The sequence below is a fragment of the Panthera onca genome, chromosome A3, assembly GCF_046562875.1.
Source record: "Panthera onca isolate mPanOnc1 chromosome A3, mPanOnc1 haplotype 2, whole genome shotgun sequence".
NCBI lineage: Eukaryota > Metazoa > Chordata > Mammalia > Carnivora > Felidae > Panthera > Panthera onca.
This window is the reverse complement of record NC_138341.1, coordinates 1,203,946-1,230,407: the sequence shown is the minus strand read 5'-3', so window position 1 is coordinate 1,230,407 and position 26,462 is coordinate 1,203,946. Positions and strand designations below refer to the sequence as shown.

At 54.1% G+C, this 26,462-nt stretch overlaps 1 protein-coding gene across 16 annotated transcripts in view; it reads left to right on the top strand.

The window, feature by feature from the left end:
* MYT1L (myelin transcription factor 1 like) overlaps nucleotides 1–26,462 on the top strand; it is a 428,591-nt gene that overhangs the window by 249,064 nt on the left and 153,065 nt on the right. For all 16 annotated transcript variants that reach the window (XM_078445070.2, XM_078445071.2, XM_078445064.2 and 13 more), the window contains exon 5: nucleotides 23,899–24,055. The gene's annotated coding sequence lies outside the window, so the exon portion shown is untranslated. The remainder of the gene's footprint in view (nucleotides 1–23,898; nucleotides 24,056–26,462) is intronic.

The window sequence follows — 26,462 nt, the reverse complement described above, 5'->3', positions numbered from 1 at the left end:
GTCGTCGTGAGCCACGCCGGCGGGACCCGGCCCACGTGACAGGCGTCTGAGCCGCACCTCACCCGTGCCGGGAGCCCTCGCCGGCTTCCCGAGAGGCCGTGACAGTGACCCGGGGCCGGGCAGTGAGGACACCCCATCTCTGCTCGGAGCAGGAGGGGCTGTGTGGGCTTTTCTCGCGTTTGGTCGAGGAAACATTCAGCAGAAGAACGTAGCTGCAGCGTGATCCGATTTTCAGTGGATTCGGGTGACACACTGGCTGCAGGGCCGCCCGGGCGCCACGGGAGCAGGACCGGGCCCCACACAGGCTCCTCCCCGACGGCAACACGTCGCGCTGCGTGTGCGGCGGCCGCAACCAAACCCAGATGGGCGTCCACGGCCCGCATCGGCTCCAGCAACGACAGTTTTATGCCACGTGACTGACCTTAATTCCTACTTTCCTCAAAGCTTTGATTTAATTAAAAAGGCCAGCAACAGAGTGATTAATGCAGGGGCAGGAGATTTCTGTGCTCACCTACGGTGTCAATTTTCATAGGATAAAACCTCAGGTAGCTTGCTTGCATTTTTAGATAATACGTCTTTACAAGCAAACATGTCTCTCCAGAGAAGGCGGGACAATCAATACTAGGTTCTCCTTCACCGTGATTTATCTTGTTTCGCCTTTTGTCCTATCTGGCTGTTTCCGTTTTCCCCTTTCTAAATGCTCGGTCGTGTGGGGGTGCTCAGCAGAGATCAGCCCGTCACTGAGCGCTTTCGGACCTGAAGTTGATCGTAAAAGAGACGATACCCCTCCCTCAGAAGGAACGCTGTCACTTAACAGCTGCAGATACCTGCCCCCGGTGACCAGCCCCCCGGACGGATTCACTCTTCAGGAGCTGACAGAACATGAGAGAGTATCAGTATTTTCTCCAAATAAGTATCACATCTTTCTAATTCTCTCTGAAAGGAGGCCAAGCGACTCTGCAAGGATGTGTCTTAAGTTCCTTCCAGAATTTGAAAATGTAAATAACAAATTCACTTTTAATTAATTTTCCTGCCTGAACACACACAGCTCCGTATTATAAATGCACAGCTCAGCTCTGGGGCAGAGGGACGCCCCGGAGTCTGGCAAAGCTGCCTCCTGCTCCAAGCACGCGCACCCAAGGGAAGACGGGCCGCGCGGGGCCCGTGGTGTCGACGGGTCCTCCGTGGGGCTTCACCTCCGGCGTCCCTTCGCCAACCCTCCCGCCCCGCAGTCCAGCCCCCACGTGTCCCTGAAGACATGCGGCCGGACAAGCTGGATGCGACCCTGCAAAGTCACTCACTCACCGAGGACCCAGAGTACACGGTCTCAAGGGACAAGGACAGACCGTCACTCGGGGCCTGGGCCCCTGGTCCCTGAACATACCGGCTGACAAGGCTCATTAAACCCAGGGACCATGATGAATGACATGGGGCTGCAATGGAAACACAGACCCGTGGCCCCAGGCCTCATCCGCGCACAGCAGAGCGGCCCCTACAGGCAGAGGTGCGGCCCGAACCTGCCCGTAGGTCTGTTTCTCACACACCCACACGCCTGGGTTTGTCCCTCTCCTCCTCTGCTGGCTGGCCCTCCACTCTGTGTCCTCACGTGCACGTCTCTCCTCGGCCGGGGCGCCAACAGCGGCCCTGCTCAGTCCTTCTCGCACCCCCACGCCTGCAGTCACCCCCCAGGAAAGCCTGGCTTGTTCTTCCGCACGCCCGACGACACCAACCGGCACCCCCAAGGGACTCCCGGGCCCGGCACCGTGAGCAGGGCCAGCGGGACGGCTATAGCAGACCCAGGTGGAGGCCCACGTCCAGGTCCACAGTCCTCACTCATCAGCTCTCCCATAACAGTTCACACAAATTCCGTTCAGAAACTCCATCTCGAACCTTCCTTCCGATGGTAAGGTCTCCGTCCCGTAAGTTAGAGAATGGAGATTCTGATGAGTTGACGACGTATTTACTGGGAGTCTGTTGTAGAATACATAAAGGTCGAGCGCAGAATTGTACCGAATGGCCGTTGTGATATCGTCGGGACTGATGCCGCGGTACACATGGGGGAGACGTACGCCCTACGGGGCCGCACGACCCCTACGTCTCAGCACCAGGAAAGCTGTGCCCACTGAGGTCCGGCACGTCCAACAGTGCTTGCTGGTGGTCTCTGGGCACCGGAATGTGGGGAAGGGTGAGACCCGGAAAGTCGGGAGCTGGCACGTTGCAGAGCCTGGTGTCGGCAGGATGGCCGGGAGACGACCAGCATCACGATACTTGTGGTCGTAACAGGCACACAGGTGAGGACGGGTCCAGGGAGAGGTGCAAATGGTGATACCTGAGTGTCAGCCCCAAATGAAGACGGGGTAGCTAAGAGAGGTTTGGAGACCGCGAGGGCCAGCGCAGGCAGGAGACGAGCAGAAACCAGGGAGCTGTGATTCAGCACGACGGCATGTCCTGTGCAGAGCGAGCTGGGCCTCCCCACCACTCTGCAGGTGTCGGGAGCTCGGATTTTGCTCTGAGGGCCATGAGAACGGACCGGAGACACGGAGGCAGACAAGGAGCACAGTCATGTGTGTGACTCATGACCACAGCATGGAGAGTTGACCTGAAGGAGGTGTCGTTTGTGGCGGGAACAACGAGGCCGTACCCTGGGACACAGACAGATAAGTATGAGGCCCTGACAATGGCGGTAGGAAGGGTGGACAGAAACAGGCAAATGGAGATACAGACTGGGCATCGACGGCCATTGTGGAATCAGGGAAGCAGGCCCGTGGTGGAGAGGAAGCCGGAGCGGGCAGGACTCCAAGGGCTTACTTGCAACCTTCAGTCGGATGGGGATCCCATTCCCTAGAGCGAGAACGGTAACGGTCACCCCCGAACGCAGGAGATTCTGCTCCGCTAAGGACACACTTTAGGTTTCTACAGTGTAATCTTAGATTTAAGAGGCATCTCAGAAGTCTGCCCATTGAGTTCAGTTGTGGTGGGATGATAGGTCATGAAAAGGGTCATGCTTCCTAAAAAGTGAACCTTAGTGCAGGCAACTCTCACGTTCCCCCAAGACGTGTGTGTGCCAGGAAGTAGCATCGTTCAACCGGGAAACACTCCCCTGATCCTGTTCCCTGTAAACATTCCCCGTCCGAATGGCCACGCTAGACCCACGTGCATCTCGCAGTCCACCAAGGCCCGACCCAGGAGTGAGCGTTTCTAACGTAACAAGGAGAGCAAGGCAGTCACACAAAATAACTGCTCTTTGAGGTCGTGTAGAATCAGTGCTCAGGGCACGAGAGGTGCAGAGTGATTAGGGGCTCCCACCAGTAATTTGTACCGCCCGAGCCCAGCGACTGCCGTTCCGGGCAAGAGGGCCATCACTGTAAGCAGAGAAAAGCTGCCTTCGGTCTCACCAGAGCACTTCTGGCCATGCTCTGTGCCACGTGGAGGCAATGAGGACAGGACCTGGTCCCAGCAGCCACAGAGCATACAGATAGGGATCATATCCACACGTGGACACGTAAAACGGCTACGAGTTGCAGAAGGTGTCTCGTTCTGGGGGCAAAGGCAGGCATATTCCTTGTATGGTGACTCGGAAACGCCTCTCCCAGGAAAACGGCAGTTAAGCCGAGGCTTGAGGTGGAAGGGTTGGTGCCAGGAAAAGTGTGGGGAGAATGTTTCAGCAGAGGGAACAGCAGAGACCCCACGACAGAACTGAGCTGGGCTGATGGAACCAAAGTAAGACACTGTTGCCAGAGCTGAGGGGCTGCAGGACAACGTGGAACAAAATGAGACCTGAAAGGAAGGAGCTGTTTCCCCGGAGAGCCCGTGGCCACCACGAGGAGTCTGAAGATGAAGCACAATGGGAAAACGACCAACGGGTTTCAAACAAGATGGTGCTGGGAACACATTTGTGTCTTAAGTTTGGTTCTTACACACATTGTGGACTTGACTGTTCGAGGCCGCGGTGGCGATGGAGAAGCCACGTGGGAAGCGCTGCCTTCGTTAGGTGACAGGTGACGTGGCTGGGACTAGTCAGTCCTGATGAAGGAAACGTGGCGTGAGATGTCTCGTGGAGATGGACCGTGAGCACGTGCTGACGTGGGTGCCTGAGAGCAAGTGAGTAACTGAGGCCAGCTCCCATGTTTCTGACGTGGGCCACGCTCCGGTGGGGGGGCTCCCCTCCGTGCACAAGAAGCCTCGGGGGGTAGAGACTGCACGCGGGAGTCAGAAGTCCCATTCCGGGTACTTGTGGAGGCTGGACGTAACGTTCAGTGTCGATCTGAACGTCTGAGTTGTGCTGATACCAATGCCCTGGTCTGAGCTAATCTCCCCTCGGGGCTTCTTTGAGCTGGAAACCACAGTTCGAGAACTTCAGAACCATTGAATCCTTCTGTTGCAGTTTTAAAATACGAGAGATTTGGTTTTTTAAGTTTACTTATTTACTTTGAGAGAGACAGAGAAAGCGAGCATGGGAGGGGCAAAGAGAGAGAGAGTCCCAGGCAGGCTCCAGTGCCCGATGTGGGGCTTGAACTCGCGAACCAGGAGATCGTGACCTAAGCCAAAACGAAGAGTCAGACGTCTAACCAACCGAGCCACCCAGGCGCCCTTGAAATACAAGAAATTTAATGACTTCTCTCCAGTCATGAAGGCACTTCCATGAAAGCCCAGAGCAGAGCCAGACCCTCACCCTGCGTGTGTCCACCGCTTAGGTTCTGGGAATGCCAGCGTGTGCACCTGTCAGTGGCAAACACCCTCCTGTCACCACCATGAGACGGTGGACTGAAACGCGATGGGACACCGTGTGGTACTCGGCTGCCAGGAGAAGCTCCTGGAAACAGAACGTCCAGGGCACAAAGTCACGCCACCTGGGAACGGTCAAATCACCGTGTCCTTGAAGCCGTTCGGAATGGGGGACAAACCAGCAGGGCGGTGAGTCGCCTCCTTGGATGGTTTGTGTAGTAGTCTCCTTACTATGGACCATCCCTATCAGAATATGATGAAAAGCAGTTTCTTTCGCAAGGTGCAAACCTGGAGGTTCTTTTCCCCTCGATGTCCAAATGCCTATCGGGCAGGGGCACCGTGAGCAGAGCCGCGTCCACAGCTCCGCGTCCTTGGGCCAAGGCTGGGCCGCTGCAGGGTACCTTGTGGCCGCCCTTCCTGCCAGTGCCTCCGTGGCTGTCATGACATGGGGCCATGGGCGATGCAGTCTCTCGAGTGCGCCGTCTCTCCCAGGAGCTCTGAAAGCGGCGACTAACTGGGTCCAGTGTGACCCTCAGTCTTGAACGCGTCTCCCTGATGCCACGCTTCGTGACGTTTGCCTGTTGTTCCGTGTTGGTGTCATAGCTACCGTGACATCCTCAGGGCATCGGACATGATGTCATCAGGACACCAGACAGTCCTAGAGGTCCGAGGTGTCCCAGAGTTCAGTGATATTGACAGGCCAGGTCTCTCAAATTTATGGAAAAATAAATTTTAATTTCTAAAGTGAAAGGGTTGTTTTGTTGGAAATTAGTAGACATGCTTTTATTCGAGTCGGTGATGAAACATACACAATTTAAAAACTAAGTCACACAAGTACTTAGTACACATACGAGATATTTAGAAGTAACTGTGTCCTCACGATGCGAGATGTTAAAAACTAATGCTTTTATCAGCATGTAAGATGGACTTAATCTGATGTAAGTGAAAAACGATTAAACCAAGCACACATAAGCACCATATTGAACAGTCATTCTGATTAGAAATCAGAACAGGGGCACCTGGGTGGCTCGGTCGGTTAAGTGTCTGACTTGGCTCAGGTCACCATCACGGGTTCACGGGTTCGAGCCGAGCGTTGGGCTCTGTGCTGACAGCTCAGAGCCTGGAGCCTGCTTTGGATTCTGTGTCACCCTCTGTCTCTGCCCCTCCCCTTCTCATGCTCTCTCTCTCTCTCTCTCAAATATAAAATAAATATTTAAAAAAATTCGGAAGTCAAAACAGGCATATCTTAAAGCTTATCAAATATATACCTAAAATGATATATAAATCACGCTATACTTTTGAGGAGATTTTTCCAAATTAATGAAATCTTACCTCAGTATACTCCAGAAGCAATCTACATTTGTCAGCCCTCCATAATTTCTAAAGATATACATTCAGCTTACAAATACATGCCTAATGAAGCTGAAAGTAAAATATCTTAAAGAGTTACACTTTTTTAAGTTATAGTTAAGTCATTTGCTTTCTCCTATTCATTTTGTGAATCTTTTTTTTTCATTTTTGTTTATTTTTGAGAGAGAGAGCTTGAGTGGGGGAGGAGCAGAGAGAGAGGGAGACACAGAATCCACAGCAGGTTCCAGGCTCCAAGCCGTCAGCACAGAGCCCAACGTGAGGCTCGAACTCACGGACCGTGAAATCATGACCTGAGCCGAAGTCGGACGCTCAACCGACTGAGCCACCCAGGCGCCCCTCATTTTGTGAATCTTTAGCATCTAGGACAACAGCCTGCAAGTAGTAAGTGTTCAATTTGTATTTATAGAATAAAAGGATGCACGGATGAGTGAGCAAATGAATGGTAGGTAAGAATCAATGCTTCAGACACAAAATATGAATCTGTATACTTGAAAATATGCTAAATTGCACATTAGCCAATCATTGCTGTAACGGGCACTCTACCAGATTATAATCTGTTCTTGCAAACCGTTGTCTTACAGGAAAAGGAGTGATGAACCTAAATTATGAAATATGCAAATGAACATCGGTGAAACATTAGCTTAGAACAACTCAATCATGGTGGCCGTGCGTGTGTTTATGTTCGTATCATCTTAGACATAAAAATACATATCTGGTCAACACACATGGACACACGAACAATTGACTTATGCCAACAATGTTCTCAACTGTGTGCAAATTCTTCAGTTAGGAATTTTGAAGATAACGTTAGGTTTATTTTTAATGAAACGGGACCTGGGTTATTTTATGCGCACAAACATATTTCCAATTCCAAATCAAACAGCATGGAGAGCTGTTTCAGCCAAGCAATAACACGTGTGTGTGCCCGGACACAGGCATGTATAGGTCAGTCAGCAATGCAATCTACCGGTCACTTGAGCCTAAAGTAGGAGTGATTGCCCGTGTCATTACACGTCAATACAAGTTACCTTTCTCTTTCTGGCTTATTTAGAAGAGTCCGTTGCTCTGATTTGTTGAACATCTAGAAGGTTTCTTTTTAACTCTAGAACATTAGTTGGAAAGAATTTTAAGGAGCGTCTATTCTCGTATTTCATTTTATAGATAAGAAAACTGCAGCTCCAAGAGTCTCATTAAAAAAAAAAAAAATTAATCACCCTCCTTTTCAAGTGCTTCCCTGACATGTAAGCCCCATTTTTTCTGGCTCGAGTGCCAGAAAAGGGCCTCTTCTCTGCCCCTTAAACATGGTTGGCTGGCAGTTTGGTTTTAGTCTATTCCATTAGACTGCAGGATCCTTGAAGGTTTGAGGGCTCCATCCTGCATCCTCTCAGCCGGCCTTGGCCCACCACTCACAGGCGATTCCCAGTGAAAGGTGGGGAGCCAAAGAAGGAAGTTTCCTTTAACAAAGTCAAGGTTAGTAACCGTGTCTCCCAACAAAGTCTAATCATTTTTTTTATGTGTATTTATTTTTGAGAGAGAGACAGAGACAGAGTACAAGCCGGTAGGGGCAGAGAGAGAGAGGGAGACAGAATCGGAAGCAGGCTCTGGGCTCTGAGCTGTCAGCAGAGAGCCCGACGTGGGGCTCGAACCCACAGACCGCGAGATCATGACCTGAGCTGAAGTCGGGCATTCAACCGACTGAGCCCCCCAGGCGCCCCTACAAAGCCTAATCTTGGTGTTACAAGAGCAATATTGGGAGCCATAATGCACTCGTTTTCTCGCTATAACCAGGTATCTCTTCAACTAAACAATCGTCTCATGTGTGGACACGAAATCTGCCATCTCCGGGCTCTTGAAGACGTTTTGTTACTTGTCATGCGCTTTCCTAACTTTTCACCGGCCAAACTTCCCATTATTTAATTACCCTTTTGGTAATTTACTCCCAACGATGCAGAAGCACCCCAACAGATGCCGGAGTCCAGGGCAAGCGTGGACCTCTTCTAGGTTATACCGGGGACACTGTGTTGCGTCTGTCCGGTGCTGCTAAGCTGAACTGAGTGACGCTGCACCCGTTGACCCCAGCTGGGGGCTGGCCCTGCGCGGCCCCGCTCTGCCTGTCCAGCTGCCGAGTCCCCTGAATCGGGTAGATGCCCGCCTGCCCCACGGAGGCGCCTTGAGCAGTGCTGGGGTGCACACCCCTGAAAGGTCTCAGATAGGTCTGGAGATTCAACCCCCATGTAATCTCCCTTCTGCCGCCCCCCGCCCCTGCAGCTTCAGCCCCTTTCCCGGAGACGGCGAGCGTCGTCGGGCACATGACGACATGGATGTGCCCCGTTCTCTGTCTGCCTCCGGCTCATTGTTCTCTCTGCCGTGCCGGCCACGACTTGACCACTCGCCCTCAGTGAAAACCGCTTCGTGGACAGGCTGACTCTGTCTCCCGCAAGGTGTCAGTGGAGCTGGTTCCCAAAAACCCACCACTGCTGGCCTTGAGGGGCCGGCCAGCAGCAGGGCTAGGGCGGCACTCAAGAACATTCTAGCTGAGTGCCACCAGCAAGGACTCAGGGGTCCTCTGCACGTCCCGGCCTCAGGAGCCAGGTGACGGCGAGCGTCGATAGTCGGCAGAGGGCCCCCGCCCCCCCCCCCCCCGGAGCCCTGGCTCAGGGAGAAAAACTGGCCTCCAGAACCAGCCCTGGGAGGCCATGCGCACTGGGCTTCCAGTGGCTGCGGGAGGTGTCCCGGTCAGGACCCCTCAGCCTGCCTAAGGGCCTTGCAGCCTATGCCCTCCGTCTGCTGCCCGGTCGGCAGCCTCGTGCCGTGCTCTCCGAGCCTCGCCACACCCCTCTGGTGCAGGCAGGCGTGGACCCAAGACCAGCAGATCGTCTCCAGACCCTCGTGGGGACAACGGTAGAAACAGACGTGATGTCACGTCACACCCAGAGGAGCCTCAACAGATGTTTACTCAAACAGGCAGGGGACGGGCCCAGTGGGGCAGTGGGACCCAGCCCACGGTTTCGGTGCGGTGATGAAGCTGGAGACCGGACAGGGAACTCGTAACGCGGAGCCCCGCTCAGCGCGGAGCCAGAAGCGTTTCCGAAACCAGTGAGGACGGTGAGGGCGCAGGCTCGTGCCGGCTGCTTCTGGAAAGCCCGTTCAGACTTCAGCTCTCTGTCTGGTTTTCCGTTTCTCGCTGAGGCTCCGCCCGTCTTTATCCTAATCAGGCACGTAACTGGTTGTCTTAGGCTTTTGTTTCGCTTCGTGCATCTTGTTCTGAATGTTGGGCTGGAATATAATTGTCATAGGTCACACTGCCTTTTTAAAAAATTTATCCAGAGTGCAGGTTTGGGAGCTGAGGGTGCCAGGAATGTTACATGTAAATGTATGTAAATGTATGCTAATGTCCCACTGCAGCCCCCAGGTGAGGGTTAGTGCACCGAGGAGCCCGCGCTCCCCACACGCTCAGGACGGCTGGAGCGTATTTATTGCTCTGTCGCAAACAACCTGATAGCTTTTCTCAGAAGAGCCCAAAACTCCCCCAGACTTTTCGAGTTGATGAGGAAAATCACACTGGTGATCTTTCAAGTTATCTGTGTCTTTTTTACACAAGAACCAGCCTAGATGTTTCTTACGTGCGCTGGGTTTTAAGCGACTTCAGTTTGGTAACCACCGTTCCGCACGTTTCTGTGAGACACTGTGCTGGGTGAACACAAGGCAGCCGCTGGTGCGGGGGGGACCCTGCAGCCGGGGAAGCTGGCCGCGTGCAGGTGGACCCCGGGTGGGGAGCGCTGTGTCAGGGTGGGGGGACCACCCAGGATCTGGAGCGTTTGTGACCTGTGCCCAGCTGCGCTCTGCTGAGCCCAGGGCTTCCAGGGCCACAGCGGCCGAGTCGGGAGCCTGTCCCCCCACGTCACCCGGGTGTCCCAGTTCCCATCCATCTTACGTGTTCGGTTTCCAGATAAGACTGTAAAAATGAAAGATTTCCAGGCGGAAAAACCGCGGTGCTCAGGAGGGCTCAGGACGGCTCAGCCCGTAGGGAGGCCGCAGAGGCTCTGACACGTGGCCCCGACGCGGGCAGGGGCGGTGGGGACAGGAAGGCGCGGGTCGTGTCGGAGCCGCCGTGGAAGGGCTTCTGAGCCTTGTACCGACTGAGAACCTGCCGGAAAGAGCGGGGAGAGGGGGGACGAGGCGGGCACGGTGCTGACACCGTGGCCAGGCGGGCGTCATGGGTCCGAGGCAGGGTCCCCGGCGGGCGGCTGGCGGCAGGAGCACGGGCTGGGGCACCACTGGCGTCTGGCTGGAGAAACGACGCCTGACGTTCAGGAGGAGTGAGGGAGCAACGGTCTTGGCAGTAACGCTCCACGACTGGTTGAACCGCAGATAACAGCGAAGCGTGCACGGGGCTCGAAGACCACCACGGCCCGCTCGGAACCCTGGGCGCACCCTGGTTTGGGGGATGGGGCCGCATGAAAATCGGGAAGAGGCTTCCAGAGCGATGAAAGGCCCAGGCACGTCAGACGCTGCACGGGGAAGCCGTCCTGGATTCGGAAGATGTGGTCGTTGGAGCAGAGGCGGAAGGGAGAAAGAAGACGTCAGTCTTTAGGCTGTAGTCAGGACAAAAACCTTCAGAATTACTTGAAATTGGCATTTGCTTTGAGGGAAGTATTTCAAAATCAATGTAAAATATCTTCCCAGAAGAGAGTCCAAGCTTTCCGGATATAAAGAAAGCAGGCTGGCAAGATCGTTTTTACCCTGAATCTTTTTTTTTCATTGAGGAACTTTAAAATCAGGCAATTCCAGGGCTGCCCGGGTGGCTCAGTCGGTTAATTGTCCAGTTCTGGCTCAGGTCATGATCTCACAGTCCGTGAGTTCGAGCCCCGCGTCGGGCTCTGTGCTGATGGCTTGGAGCCTGGAGCCTTCTTCGGATTCTGTGTCTCCCTCTCTCTCTGCCTCCCCCACCGCCGTCAAAAATAAATAAACATTAAAATAATAATAATAAAATAAAATCAGGCGATTCCAAAAGTACCTAACGCCGTGAATCATATCCGATCTCATCACCGATTTATATTTTTCTTCAAAGGAAAATCTCACCCCAGGAAACGCATCCCATGTTGATTTTAACACTTGCGCCGAAGGAGTGTGCTACCGAGAGTCTGGATGCTTCTCTAGATCCCAGATGAGATCGTCCAAGACGGGAACGCCTGAAGGGGCCCCGCCCCGCTCGGGTGGCCCGTGTATGTTCCTTCCCCTCCAACTCCCTGGTCCTCACCGCGGCTTGACACATGAAACAGACCCCAGTGCAGTCAGCACAGGAGACGGCACACCGGGTCTGCAGATCGTGAAGGCGGCAAGGGCGGGTTTCTCCTCTGCTGGGACCCTCCCTTCCACGCCCTTGCTGGGGAGGGGTTCGCACCAGGGCCGGAATCGGGGAAGCCGGGCACGGATCGCCCACGCAGGTTTGGCATGGAGTCCAGCCGCACCTTGGACAACCCACCCACAGGCGATATGCAGGCGGCCCTTGGCGAGGCTCCCCGCGTCTTAATGGCAGTCGTGTGCACAACCGTGGTGAGGTCGGCCGCCCGTGTTGGGATGAGGCCGCTGACATCCGGCAGCCTGGAGCCCCCAGAGCACAAGCCCGGGCCACCTTGGCCCTGCTGCCTCCTCCCTTCTCCCCCTCTTTCCTCTCCCAGCCGGGGGCAAGCACCCTGTCCCCCCACCTCGGGCGAGGTGTGAGAGGCCAGCTCGCTTTCTAGTCTCCTTCTAGCCCTGGACCATGACTGGAATCCCGCGCCTGCCTCCCGTGTCCTCCTTCAGATACTCCGGACTTATTACGGAGGCCAGAACACTAAATCGCCTCATTTATCTTAATTCTGGGGTCCAACCGCAGCCACGTCAGTTCCCGTTCGGGTCATGAGGGGCTGGTGACAAGGAAGCCTAAGCAGTGATACCCCAAACAGTCTCCATTCATGCATCACGTCCCATTACCCACAGACAACTGGACACTTAGTTTCTCTCCCCGTGTGAAGAGAATAGGGCAGGTTGACATTTGCCTAAAAGGCCCCTCGGCCTGGAAGGCTGAACCAGAGTGACTGGCCTCACCTTGCACATGTGGCCATGACCTTTGGCCTTCAATGCCATCCAAGTGAATTGCCCAAAAGAGGCCATCGGGGGCCGTGAAATGAGATCCAGCGGTGCAGTGAGGAGGATGCCAAGCCTTGGCCCAGTAGGTGGTGTTCACCCCACGGGCTGGGGTGTCCCTGAGAGGGGACAGGGGCTCACAGTCCCACAGTCTGTGGGTGAAAGCCCACGTCCCAGGGCAAGCCGTCGGTGGGGCAGGTCCAGAGGCCATGAGGGACGCTCTGCTCCAGCCCATCCCCAGCTTCCGGGGTCTGCCGGCCTGTGGAGGCATCACTGATCTCCGCCAAAGGGCCACAAAGCATCCCCCCGCCTGTGCACGTGTCCAAGTGTCCCCCTTCTGTAAGAACACCAGTGACGGCGGGTCGAGGCCCACCCTGTTATGTACGACCCCATCTTCACTTATTTTGTCTGCAATGACTCTATTTCCCGATAAGGTCACATTCTGAAGTCCTGGGTTAGCACCTCCACATGTGAATTTTTGAGAGACACAATTCAGCCCTTAACAATTAGGCGAGTGAAACACAACATTCGCAGGAATGTTGATAATGCTCCTTTGGTCGTACAGGAGGCTATTCCAACAATGACCGTGGATGCTGTCTCTTTTCTAAACGGTGGAGAAAATTACCCAGTCCTGAGCCACATCAGTGAACCCCGGATGCGACTGACTTTGGAGTCAGTAACCCCCAAGTACTTGAATCAATTCTCAGCAGGAGCAATCCTTTAAGATGAAATGTCCCTGTCATTTTGGTCACACGTGGGTGGATGATCATCTCCTATCACATTTAACCAATTTGGCCATGTCGAGCCTGCAGCTGAAAAATGATATTTTTGGACGGATAAATAAGGATGAAGGTTAACCTTATACATCAACATCTTGTACATAATCTTGACCCCAGAGACGTTGCAACACATTCACAAGAGGAAAAGAAAAATTGAAATATCTCTCGCGTTCCCTCATCTTGTACCTGGCCGAACCTGTGATTCTTTTTATTTAAAAGCCATTCAAAATTACTGCCACGGAACTCTGAATCTGACAAAGAAAACTACCATCCTATAAGATAAAGGGCACTTAAATTTATATGAGAAGCTGTTAAGCAACTGAGAGCTTAAACTAGTTTGTCAGAGCACCTGGAGGTAGGTGTGCTCGCGGGGCGGGACAGGTGCGCTTACGTGACTGCGCAACAGAAGGACCCCAGCCTGTCCCTGCGAAACGCCTCCGTAGACTTGAAAGGAACCCGACACGTCGTCAGCAGACGTGCGCTGGGGGCCACGGCAAAGCGAGACCCTCGGTCACCAGTATCGTGAGGCTGTGTTCCCCGTACGCGCAGTGCCCTGGGCCAGAGGCGTCTGCGGGAGGTCTGGGGTGCACACGCTCAGCCCCGAGGGAGGCCTGGTCTGTGCCGAACAGACCTGGAGCGTCTCTGGAGCTGGGACTCACTGTCGCGGTCCCCGCTCTGCACCGACACGGAGTCCTGGTCCTGGCGGGGGCTCCACATACCTATGCTTCAGCACGTGTCCCGTGTCCCCTCCAAGTGCCACCATCTCTGCGGGTCTCAGGCAGGGACGGGGCCCGTTTCCCAAGACAGCGCGCGTGTGCCCTCGCTCCCCACTCTCTGGTTTCCAGAGAACACAGAAGGCCAGGCTCAGGGGCCGGCCCAATGAAAAATTTTCTGGATGACTTGCCCCCAGCACTTCAAGCCCATTGAAAAGTCCCTGCCACGGTCAGAATAAAACCGAGAGCCCGTCTGTGGCAGCAGGATCCCCTGAGGCACTTCCTGCCTGCCTGCCTGCCTGCCTGCATGCCTGTGGCCCCTTTGCCCACACCTGGGTCTCCCCCTGGGCCTGTCCTTGGTCTGGAAACATCCTCACTGCCTCTCACTCGGCCACCCGTCTCCTCCTTCCCATCAAACCCGACACCCCATGTTGGAAGAGCCAGAGTACCGGTGGCCTCCAGAAGCCCCCGCACCGCCTAGGTCCCGCCGGCCCCTTCCTTTCTCAGAGGCTGCTCACCTCTTGCTCTTGTCCATCCCTCTGCCCCGGACCTCTGTCTGTCCTGGGCCTGCGTCCATCAGAGGCAGGGCTGCATGCAGGGCCGTCTGGGGGAGGACCCCGCTGAGGAAGGGCTGCTGCTCTGGGCAGCTGTGGTCCCGGGAATCGCAACCCCGGGCCAGGCCCCCGCTGCACACCCCGCAGACGGACTGAGCGACTGTGATTTAGGGGGATGTGGGAGCAAATCCTGGAGGAAGTCCCTCCTAGATGCGGCGTAGAAAGTAGAGGTTTGGCAGGCCAAGACTGAGGAGGATGGCCGCCTCCCATCCCACACTTTGTACAGGAAGCTGAGAGACCCCGTGACAAACCGGGGCCGGGGGGTTACTGCCTGAACAGCAGGAAACAACAAATAGCCCACGTGTATGCAGACCACGCAATCAAGAAGGGGAAGGAAACAGGGGCGCCGGGGTAGCTCTGTCGGTTAAGTGTCGGACTCTTGATTTGGGCTCAGGTCATGATCTCACGGTGCGTGGGTTCGAGCCCAACATCGGGCTCTGCGCTGAAGGTGCATAGCCTGCTTGGGATTCTCTCTCTCCCTCTGCACCTCCTCCTTACTCTCTGTCTCTAAGTAAATAAACATTTAAAAAAAAAAAAGGTAAATGATGCAATCAGTAAATCATAGAGGAGGAGACAGAAGAGGCTACGGGAAGCAGGAAGTTCAGACACAGAGAGTCTATAAAACAAACGTCCTGTCAGAGGAAGTTTGTTGCAACCAAGTCCTGGCACAAGTGTTGGGGGACATGCACGTCCACACGCTTGCTGATTGTGAACGGACTCGGCCCCTCGAAGGGCGGCTTGCCGCTGTGTGCTAACGTTGTAAATGTTGAAAAATCTAAGCACGTGTGTGAGGAGGAGAGACGCAGAAGGACGTTTATCAGAGCGCGTTGGCTCAGTGAAAACAGGAAACAATCTGAACCTGTGTCGAGGTATTGGAGAGTCTTGGAAGGTCCGTGCCACCCGGCTATGACGTCATAACCACGAGTTACGGAGTCTGCAGTATAGCTTATCACGTTCACGTAGAAATGCGTCCAGCCTCAACTGAAAAAAGAAGTTGGAGAAGGATGTGTAAAATATAATAGCATTTATGCTTAGAAACGGGGTCCTTCTGCCCTGTTCCATGTGGCGCAGCTGGTGACGCCCAGGTGGATGGCGTGCGAGCTGGCGTGTGCGCGTGCCCCGATGAGCGTCACGGTGACGGCACAAACCGAGCTGCTAAACGCACTTGGCTCCGGAGAAGGGAACGAGGCGGGAGGTCCAGTCCAAGGTGCTTGGTGTGACCTGTGACTTCCGAATTCTTTGCACGGGGAATGTATCTGTGTCCCACTTCGCAGCAGTGGCTGGGGGGCCAGGACCCCTGGGCTTGGAGAGCAAACCCGTTCTGTTGTCTGAGTGACCCGGGGCATGCTCCTTGACCTCGTCTAAGTTCCCAAAATTAATTCCTTTGTGTAAGAAGTGGAGATTGTGAAGTCAGCACCAAATATGGAATTGAAGCCAGCTGCTCTTTCTGACCTAGGTCAAAACCCAGGCTCTGCACCTGCCTAAGCCGCAAATCAGCTGCCCGGCCCAGTGCTGGCCACCACCCCCCAGCCAGTGTAGACCGCAAACCAGTGTAAAAACCGCGCCTTCCTCTAGCCTGTGTACAAACCTCAGGCTCGCGTCGGGGATGGTGCGTGGTCTCCGAGCCAAATGGCACGTGAGCAGGAGAGGCCATCCTGACTCTGGAACATTCCCTGCTCTGGCCTCACTCCCACTAATCCAGGATTTGAAGGGCAAATAATTGCTCGTGGACTTTGCGTTGTTTTACACCATGCACATTACAATAAAAGGCAGAAGAGTGTGGGTCAGACGAGCTGCTCGGGAGACCTCCTGTGACCACCGTGCTTGGGCCCTTCTTGTTCTCAACACTGACACAGAGTCCACAACGCGGCCCGACTCTTTCTGCCACGGAGCCCTCCCCCCCTTACAGTGTGACTTTCCCCTGTCCCGGCCCTGCCCTGGCTACCTGATTGGGGACTCGGTTGGGTCTAACTCCATCTCCTGCCACGATTCATTCCTCTTCGGTGGGGAAGTCACTAGAACAAAACAAAGATCGCCAAAACCACCATCAAATGAGTATTTTTAAAGACCGTCAGCCTGGCCAATGACAAGTGTCCTTTTGTCCTAAGAATTTAGTAGTGGCTGGGATATGTACTTAACGTCTGGGGGCCGCGTCAAGGGTACGAGCATTGTCCTCACAAATAACAGCTCAGGAGCACAACGGTGGAGAAAGTGTGGGCTAAAGAGCACATATTCCAAAATCCCACCCCCACCGTCACAGGCCTTATCCACACTTGGATTTATTTCTTACCTATATTTCTTCGTGTTCATTGTGGGGGTGTTTGTGGTTATTAGCATATCATGCTTTTAACTGTGCAACGAGTATTCATTTCAAAAGTACATCATTAGCACTTAAGACACTGCCTCCAGTGTTCATAACTACTCGTGTTACCTGGGGAAGAAGGGCTCCCGATGGCCGGGCCCTGGTCGTGTGCTGGGTTAGTTCCGTTCCGTCCCCTCTGGTCTGCCCAGCGGCCCATCAGGCAGGAGTTCGGACTCCCCTGCTGCGTAGAGCCCGGGACTCCGAGCTGCCGGGTCATTGGACCCAGGACTGGCTGGCAGCTGGTCAGGCCAGAACTCGGCTCCGCTCACCAGAGATCAGTGGTCTTTGCTTTCACACCAGGAACTGGACATTTGGTGCGTCCCCCAGCCTCCCCGTGGCGTGGGCTATTTACACGGTTTTCTGGTTTCCGCTCTCCCGAGTAACTTGTGCCAGGCTCAGGAGGTGACGGGTGAGGGGAGGAGAGACAGCCAGGAGCCCCGGAGGCAGCCGACCCTCCCTGCACAGGGGCAGGTTGGAGCGAGGCCCCGGAAGGACGCTCAGGCGCCCTGGGGTCGTGGGAGCCCAGGACCCGACCCTCTGCCTTCCGGCCCCTGAGATGCTGGCTGGCTCCAAGCCCCAGGTGACCCAGCCTCTGCTCCCTGCTGCTTGAAGTGAAGGAGGCACAGCTGTCGCTGGGCCTGTGGACTCGATTATTAGCAGGGATTTAGTATCACCTCCTTTAAATTGTAATTTAAGCAGAGAGATGCTTTTTAATTGCTATCTGTGTCGCCAACTCCATCCCTGGAGATTAGGTCTGCTTTAATTAGACGTAACCTGGCGGATATGCGCCCGAACTATGGCTGCGATGGGCAGGACAGGAGTCGCAGGGACGCACGTGGCTGTCGGTCCTACGGGGTTTCGTGTCTCCATGTCGCGGACGAGTACACGCGCACGTGCATAGGTATGGCTGTGTGTGTACAGATGGAGACAGCTGCACACACGTGTGTGTGTCCTACGTACTGTTAGCCTTTCTGATCCCGCAGGCCAGCTTCTTTCCTGCCTCATGAACGTTACTTCCCCTTTGATTGTCTTAAATTCTGCCTGCGCCTGTGTCTCCCTGGGAGCGGCCTCGCCCACCGGCGGCTGCAGGGAGCGGTGCTGCGGGTGCTGCTTCCCGTTTCCTTCTAGACGGTGCTGTGTGGCCGAGGAATTGCCCCCCCGGACACCTAGGGGAGCGAGCAGTGTGCTGGCGCCTGTGAGAACTCCAGACTCAGAATCTGAGTGCGCCTCGCCCCACATCCCCTGCGGGCCTGCGTGGGGCTGGCAGGGGCAGGACAGTCATTTCCCCCGCCAGCGTCCAGGCAGCTTCCCTGCCACCCACCCTGCCCCGCGGGTGCCCCGTGGCCCCAGTACACCCTGTGCGTCCTACCCACTAAGGTCCTGAACTCCCCTGGGATCCAGGCTGTGTGAGCACCCAAGCTACGAGCAGGGACACCAGAGATGCCTTCCCGGGCAGCTGGGCGTGGGAGTCCCTGCCCCGCTGCTGCCCGTGACTGGGGGGGGGGGGGGGGGGGGCCTCCTCTCCCGCAGAGACCTCCTCCCACCTCCTCCCTCCTCCCCCTCCTCCTCCCCCCTCTCCTCTTCCCACCTCCTCCCTCCTCCCTTCCTCCCTCCCTCCTCATCCCTCCTCCGCTTCCTCCCCCTCCTCCTCCCTTCTCTCCTCTTCCCACCTCCTCCCTCCTCCCTCCCTCCTCCCACCTCCTCCCTCCTCCCCCTCCTCCTCCCCCCTTTCCCCTCTTCCCACCTCCTCCCTCCTCCCTTCCTCCCTCCCTCCTCATCCCTCCTCCGCCTCCTCCCCCTCCTCCTCCCTTCTCTCCTCTTTCCACCTCCTCCCTCCTCCCTTCCTCCCTCCCTCCTCCCACCTCCTCCCTCCTCCCCCTCTCTCCTCCCCCTCTCTCCTCTTCCCACCTCCTCCCTCCTCCGTTCCTCCCTCCCTCCTCCCACCTCCTCCCTCCTCCCCCTCTCTCCTCTTCCCACCTCCTCCCTCCCTCCGCCCACCTCCTTCCTCCTCCCCCTCCTCCTCCCCCCTCTCTCCTCTTCCCACCTCCTCCCTCCTCCCTTTCTCCCTCCCTTCTCCCACCTCCTCCCTCCTCCCCCTCTCTGCTCTTCCCACCTCCTCCCTCCTCCCTTCCTCCCTCCCTCCTCCCACCTCCTCCCTCCTCCCTTCCTCCCTCCCTCCTCCCACCTCCTCCCTCCTCCCCCTCCTCCTCCCCCCTTTCCCCTCTTCCCACCTCCTCCCTCCTCCCTTCCTCCCTCCCTCCTCATCCCTCCTCTGCCTCCTCCCCCTCCTCCTCCCCTCTCTCCTCTTCCCACCTCCTCCCTCCTCCCTTTCTCCCTCCCTTCTCCCACCTCCTCCCTCCTCCCCCTCTCTGCTCTTCCCACCTCCTCCCTCCTCCCTTCCTCCCTCCCTCCTCATCCCTCCTCCGCCTCCTCCCCTCTCTCCTCTTCCTACCTCCTCCCTCCTCCCACCTCCTCCCTCCTCCCCATCCTCCTCCCCCCTTTCCCCTCTTCCCACCTCCTCCCTCCTCTTCCCACCTCCTCCCTTCCTCCCTCCTCCCCTCTCCTCCCACCTCCTCCACCCTTTCCCTCCTCCCTTCCTCCCTCCCTCCTCCCACCTCCTCCCTCCTCCTGCCTCCTTCCTCCTGCCCCCTCTCCTCTTCCCACCTCCTCCCTTCCTCCCTCCTCCCCTCTCCTCCCACCTCCTCCACCCTTTCCCTCCTCCCTTTCTCCCTCCCTCCCTCCTCCCACTTCCTCCCTCCTCCCCCTCCTCCTTCCTCCCACCTCCTCCCTCCTACCTCCTCCCCTCCTCCTCTTCCCACCTCCTCCCCCCTCCCTCCTCCTTCCTACTTCCAGTTCACCATCAAATATTAACCCAATGCTCCTTATATGCTATGGTGTGTGAGAGATTAGTGACACACAGCCCCCAACTTCTCGAAAAGATGAATAATCACCAAAGTAAATGCAAATGTATAACTGTGGCAAATAAAATAGTATTCTTGAAATTTTAAAATGCAGCTGGAGAACTAAAAGATAAATTTGAAGAAATCTCCCAGAAGGTAGAGGAAACAGAAAAAGAGATTTAAAAAATACAAAAACAAAGATCTCTGGAGGGTAAATGTGGACAATGCAAATCCGTTTAGGGGGAATCCTCCCCTCCCCACCCCAAAACAGTAAAAAGGGAAAAAACATAAAGAGGGAGAAATCATCAAAGAGAGAAGGAAGTTCTGGCTGGGTCGGCCTGTGTGAAGAAGGCCCCACGAGCCACCGAGGTGGGGACCGCGAGCGCCCGTGACGGGACCGGCCTCAGTGGTGGGCTCTGTGTCGGCAGCCGTGACTCCGTGGTCTCAGGACATGTTGTACCCCGCGGCCACATGCCCAACAGCGAGGGACGTTCCCCAGGGGAGCCTCAGCAGGAACTCGTCCTGGGAGGAAGGTCAATACACCAGGGGCGCAATCCGGGCCGGGACTGTGCCCTGCCCTCAGGGGTCGGGCACAGGGCTGAAGAAGCTGGAACAGGCAGGTGCCACCATGGGCCCAGGCGTGACCGCTGCCCCCCGAGTCAGTCTGCCTCTTTCCTGTCAGGCTATCCGTTCAGACACTGTGAATGCACATTTTTCTAAAGCAAATAAACAGAAATACGTTAGGTCTGAGACCTTGATTTCCTGAAATAATTTTCCCAGAGGGGTTTCTGCCACTGACTTTGAATGTTAAAAAAAAATATTGGGGCGCCTGGGTGGCTCAGTCGGTTGAGCGTCCGACTTCGGCTCGGGTCATGATCTCCTGGTCCGCGAGTTCGAGCCCCACGTCGGGCTCTGGGCTGACGGCTCAGAGCCTGGCGTCTGTTTCAGATTCTGTGTCTCCCTCTCTCTGACCCTCCCCTGTTCATGCTCTCTCTCTCTCTGTCTCAAAAATAAATAAACCTTAAAATAATAATAATAATAATAATAATAATAAAAAGACCTAGGGGAGCCTGGGGGGGCTCAGCCAGTTAAGTGTCTGACTTTGGCTCAGGTCATGATCTCGTGGTTCTTGAGTTCGAGCCCCACGTCGGGCTCTGTGCTGACAGCTCAGAGCCTGGAGCCTGCTTCGGATTCTGTCTCCCTCTCTCTCTGCCCCTCCTCTGCTCGCGTTCTGTCTCTCTCTCTCTCTCTCAAAAATAAATAAACATTAAATTTTTTTAAGTAAAAAATTTAAAATTTTTGAAAAAAGAGCTGGTTGTCAGAGGAGGGGCCCCTGGGGTGGTGGGGCCCACCGTCCCTGTTCCTCCCACGAACACTCTCCTGAGCACAGGAGCCGCCTTCTGATGGAAGCGTGGGATGAACCCACCATCGGTCCTGCTTGTCCATTCGTTCTTGTAAAGGGCATCGTCTTCTGTGCCTTTGTTGGTAACGAAACACAAACCCACAGACGAAGGCGCTTCAGGTGTGTGTAACAACCGGCAGAAACCAGAATCTCGAATTCAGTTGAATTATGCTAAGAACATGAGTGGAACCGTAATTAATAGTTTGCCTGTCATTCGTCAATATGGAATCTAACTGTTGAATTTTTAAATATTATGAGCTATTTATATGTGTATTTCTTGATAATATTACCAACGTTCAGTTGAACATTAGCTGTTGGCAAAATGCTTCTTTCACCACTATGGTTTTATAAAAGAATTTATTTTTTTAGTTTATTTATTTAAAATCAAGTTAGTTAACACAGTGTGGAATCTTGGCTTCAGGAGTAGAACCCAGTGATTCGCCTCTTACGTCCGACACCCGGTGCTCCTCCCGACAAGTGCTCTCAAAAAATTAAAAATAGAACCACCCACAACCCAGCAACTGCACTGCTAGGTATGTATCCAAGCAAAACAAAAATGCTGATACGAAGGGGCACAGGCACCCGATGTTTGTGGCAGCGCTGTTGACAACAGCCACAGTGTGGAGATAGCCCACACGTCCATCGACTGATGAATGGAGACAAGAATCTGTTTCAAAAGTCAAACACCTCGGGGCGCCTGGGTGGCTTGTCGGTTAAGCGTCCGACTTCGGCTCAGGTCATGATCTCACAGCTCGTGAGTTCAAGCCCCGCGTCGGGCTCTGGGCTGACAGCTCAGAGCCTGGAGCCTGCTTCCGATTCTGTGTCTCCCTCTCTCTCTGGCCCTCCTCTGCCCATGTTCTGTCTCTATCTGTCGCAAAAATAAAAACTTAAAAAAAAAAAAAAGTCAAACACCTGCATCTGTCACAGCATTAGCACTGAACACATTGGCAATGTATTGTTTCACCTTTTGCGCCGGTAGATGATGTTGTATTTTTCTCAATTATCGGGGTTCCTCTTTTTACTTCTTTTAGTACGTTTAATGACGGCCATGGGGTTTCTATTTTACCCAAACAGACTGGTTTTTCTTTGTTTTTTCTTCTGTTCCTTCACGTTCTCTATCTTTCTTCATACCCCAAACAAATGATTTTTTCACAGGTTTAAGATTCCCACTAGATCGATCCCAACTTCCCTGTATCGTTTCTTTCACTCCTCCCCGTATGTGTGTAGGAATATCTTATTCACCTTGCTTTATAACAAGTCAGAGTCCAGCAGAGCTCCGAAGAGCGAACCCTCAGTAAATATGGCTGAATTCATTGAAGGCGTTCATTCTTGGCCAGAATTCTTTGCATCTGGCTTTGTTGCTGTTCACAATATCGTGATCATACGTGAGACACTGAAACTCAGAGACGTTATGCAGGTGTATAAGCAAACCGGTGATGATAAGTGTAGCGATGGTCATATGTAAACATACCACGCCATCCTGAGCCTTTACGTACAGTGTGCTAGATCCCTTCTGTATCCAGTCTTCTCTAGAGACTGAAAAATTCCGGAAAATGTAATGCTTATAAAACAGCAAGCTCAGGTCATGAGGTGATAACTGGTAATGATTTAGCAACCCAAGTCAGCCTGATTTTAGATCCTTTAACCATAGAACATTTCATGGGGAGCCTGGGGGGCTCAGTCGGTTGAGTGTCTGACTCTTGATTTCCGCTCAGATCATGATCTACAGCTCGTGAGCCTGGAGCCTGCTTTGGATTCTGTGTCTCCCTCTCTCTCTGCCCCTCTCCCACCTGTGCTCTCTCTCTCTCTCCCTCTCTCTCTCTCTCCCTCAAAAATAAATTAACATTAAAAATTAAAATAAAATAACACATTTTACTTGTATATCCTAATCCAATCTCTTAGAATTCGTCCTGCCCCTGTCAGTGGGAGTGCTGTCTTTTTCTTTTTTCTGTTTTTCCTTCTCCTTTTCTTTCCCTCCCTCCCTTCCTTCTTTCCTCTTGTCATTTGGATCAACAAACCCACACTGCCCACCACGGGGTGTAGGCAGCCAAGATACAGAAACAGGTAGAATTGTCCCTGCCCCGAGTGATGCACCGTCCAGGGGCTCGGCACGCAGGACAGATGGCGAGCTCATAGTAAGGTTTCACGGAGATTATCAAACCCTCAGGAGGAAGTGGGCAGAAGTTCTCTTGTTTTAAGTGGCAACGTTGAAAATAAAAAGACAAATGCTTTCTCTTTCTGGGAATTTATGATTTAAATCTCCTGTGGTCTACATCCTTGTGTTTTTGGCAAGATCGCGTGCTCAAACACTTATTCACTGCCTGTGTGGGTGAAGTCACTCCTTGAGAAGAAGTATTCCCGGAAAGGATTTACAGCTCCATCCCCAAGGGTTAACAGCAGCAGACAGGGATGCCGGGTCCCAGACGACAGGAAGGAATTGCTGAGTTCGGAGGAAAATGGCCTGATGACCTTTGATTTTTATTTAACCCCAGAACCTAGTTGCCTGTTGTTCAAACAAAGCAATTTGATATGATAGTTTATTGCTGGAAGGGTTATGTGACATCTATGTGAAGCTGGTTAACTGAATTGTCGGTGTCATCTTGTAACCTCTGCGAGGGTGCCTGGAGGGATCCTGGACCACAGGGATGGGAGTTCTAGAACCTTCTCGGGTCCAGCACAATGTCTCAGACTGCAGAGCCGACTTTGCAAGTGTCTGGGGAGACCCTTTCCCAGAGTCCCAGGTCCGGGAGAGTGCTTCCCAGGGGAACCCTCGTCCACGGGCAGGACAGATGACACAGGGTCCACGTCTGCTGCTGCCACAGGGTGTTCTCCATGTATGTATGTCCCCTTCGCACGTGCTAGCGAAATCAGAGGCGCTTCACACTGTGGTTCGTATTTTGCAGATGGAGAAATGGAGGCACAGGGAAATTAAGTGACTTTGCCACAGTCCCAAGCTGGGGAGGACCAGGAAGAGAACGTAGAGGGACCCTGACTCTGGGCCCGCGTCCTGCCCACGGAGCCACGCTGCCTCCCTTCCTAGGAGAGAAGACGCCCCGCAAGGTACAGTGGGCCCCTGCGCCCCAGGGTGCGTGCGGCCCGCCCTGGGGTGACGTCGCCTGGACCACCGGTGTCGGGAACACATCCTCCCTCTGTGAGAGCAGCTCTCACCCCTCCTGGGCCCTCGCCCCGCCCTCCCCTCCTCCCGCATCAGAGTGTCCCTGCCTTCTCTATCCACCCCGTCTCTCGTTCTGTCCACCACCTCTCCCCCTCCGAGGGCAGACACACTCCACGCTGGGAGTTCAAAAGAGTTCGAGAGACACTTTCTTCAGCCCCCATAAGCTCTTGTCTTATCTTGGTCCTTCCGGGGCAGTCTCTCGACCTTCCACCTGGCCTCCCTCGCTGCCCGTCCGCTGTGAGGTTCGTGGAAACCGCCCCCCTCCCACTGAAACTGCTCTCTCAAATCCCACCTGGATCTCATGAGCACCTGTTCCAAACAATGTCAGGGTGGAAGGGGTTTTAAGCACCAGGCAGACCCACATGCCAAAATCCAGTGGATGAATCCAGGATGGACCCCAGTGAGGCAACGCCACCCACACTGGACCACTTCCCAGCGGGGGTCAAGGTGGGACCAATGAACTGCACGCAACACTCCCCCCTCAAAATCCTGTGGTCACAACTGAATGCGCCTTCCTCTCCTCCCCCACACCCCTTCTAGAACTTTCTCCTGTCTTGCTTTCTGTTCAGTGCTGTTTCTTTAGGTGTCCTTCCCATTACTTGAATAGTCCCGTCATCTTCCGTCAATGTGCCATACCCCACTGCCTGCCCTTTGAGAGCCCCTTGAGGTGGGGGGCGGTGAGTCTCCCCTTGAGAAGGAATGCTGACACACAAATGGGCGTCCCACAGCGACGGCCTGGTGAGGGCAGGCAGCACCGTGACAGCAGCCACACAGCCACCAGAGCAGGGACACCCGGGGATAGTGCCGCCCGCCACACGGGCAGAGCGGGTGCCACACAGTTTACGGATTTCCTCTGGACCTACTATGTGCTTGCACACCCGCCTGGCCACCCCATGAAGCGCCCGGGGACACCGTCCTCTCGGTACCGTTTGTATGGGGCTCAAGGGGCAAAGACACAGTAAGTAGAAAAAACTCAACTTCACGTTTAAGACTCCAAGCCCAGCCCCTTCTCGCCAAAACTCATGAATATCTCCCATTTACTGATCTCTGAAATGTCATAATTTCTGAACGTCTTCCTCTCCCCTGAATACAAACATGCTTTACATGTAGACATAAGCTTTTCTAATTCTTCTGTTTTTTCTTTTAACTTTGTTCTCCCCTTAAAAAACAAGCAAAACATTTTTTTAACTGGGTTTTAAAAGTACAAAGTTCCAATTGTAAAGTAAATAACTCACAGGGATAAAAAGTACAGGAAAGGGAATATAGTCAAAAGTGTTACAACAATTGTATGGTGACCGTGGCGAGCCTTTCGTAACGTATACAAATGCTGAATCGCTGTGCCGTGCACCAAAGCTGGTATGGAGTGTGGTGAGGATACTTTAATTTAAAATGAAAAAGTGAATTCAAAAATTCCAAACTAGAAAATCAGTCGGATAACTTGAAATACTTAAGTAAATAGACAACTCTATCAGTACTTTTCCGGGTCAAAACATGTTTGAACCTTTGAAATTTTTTTACAGATTTTACTTGTAAGTAGTCTCTACACCCAACATGGGGCTTGAACTCACAACCCCAAGATCAAGAGTCACATGCTGTTCCAAATGAGCCCGCCAGGCGCCCCTTGAATCTTTGAATTTTATTTTTGGTGCCACTTTGTCAAAATTTGGGTTGGGAGAAGTGAAGGCAGAAAATGCTGAACACAGACCGAACATAGTCTCGGAGAGCACATAGCTGAGCTTATGAATATAGCACATTATCTACTACTTATTAAAAGCTGTTCTTTGGTCACATTTGTGGGTTTTTGTAGCTTCAGAAGGAGAGGTGTGGCCTCTCGTGGCCCTGCCACCTGAGGGTACATGTAGCGGAGCAGGTGTTCATTAGAGGAGGGCTGGGCGGCCTCGTGGACACGTCTCGGGGGTGTGGAGCAGACCCTCGTGAGGCCGCACACGCCCGGCCCCGGGAGACGGGGCACTGTCAGGAGGGCGGGGAGCCGCTCGGAAACTGCAGCCGAGCCGGAGAGCCTGCGGCTCTTCCCAAGGTCCTGGCTGGGTCGCCGACACCTTTCACATATCCTGGGGGAAACACCACCAGCCAAGGGGGAAAAGGCCACAAGAACATACTCCCAACAGATAAGATGGGTAAATGGATTAATGCCTTAAATGTACAAAGAGCTATTGCAAATCACTGTGAACATTTCAAAAACAGGCCAAGAGTGAGAATAAGGGCTTCTCAGCGGCCAGAATGCAAGAGGCCAGCACGTGAGAAGGCGCTGACGCTCACCCCTGGACAGGG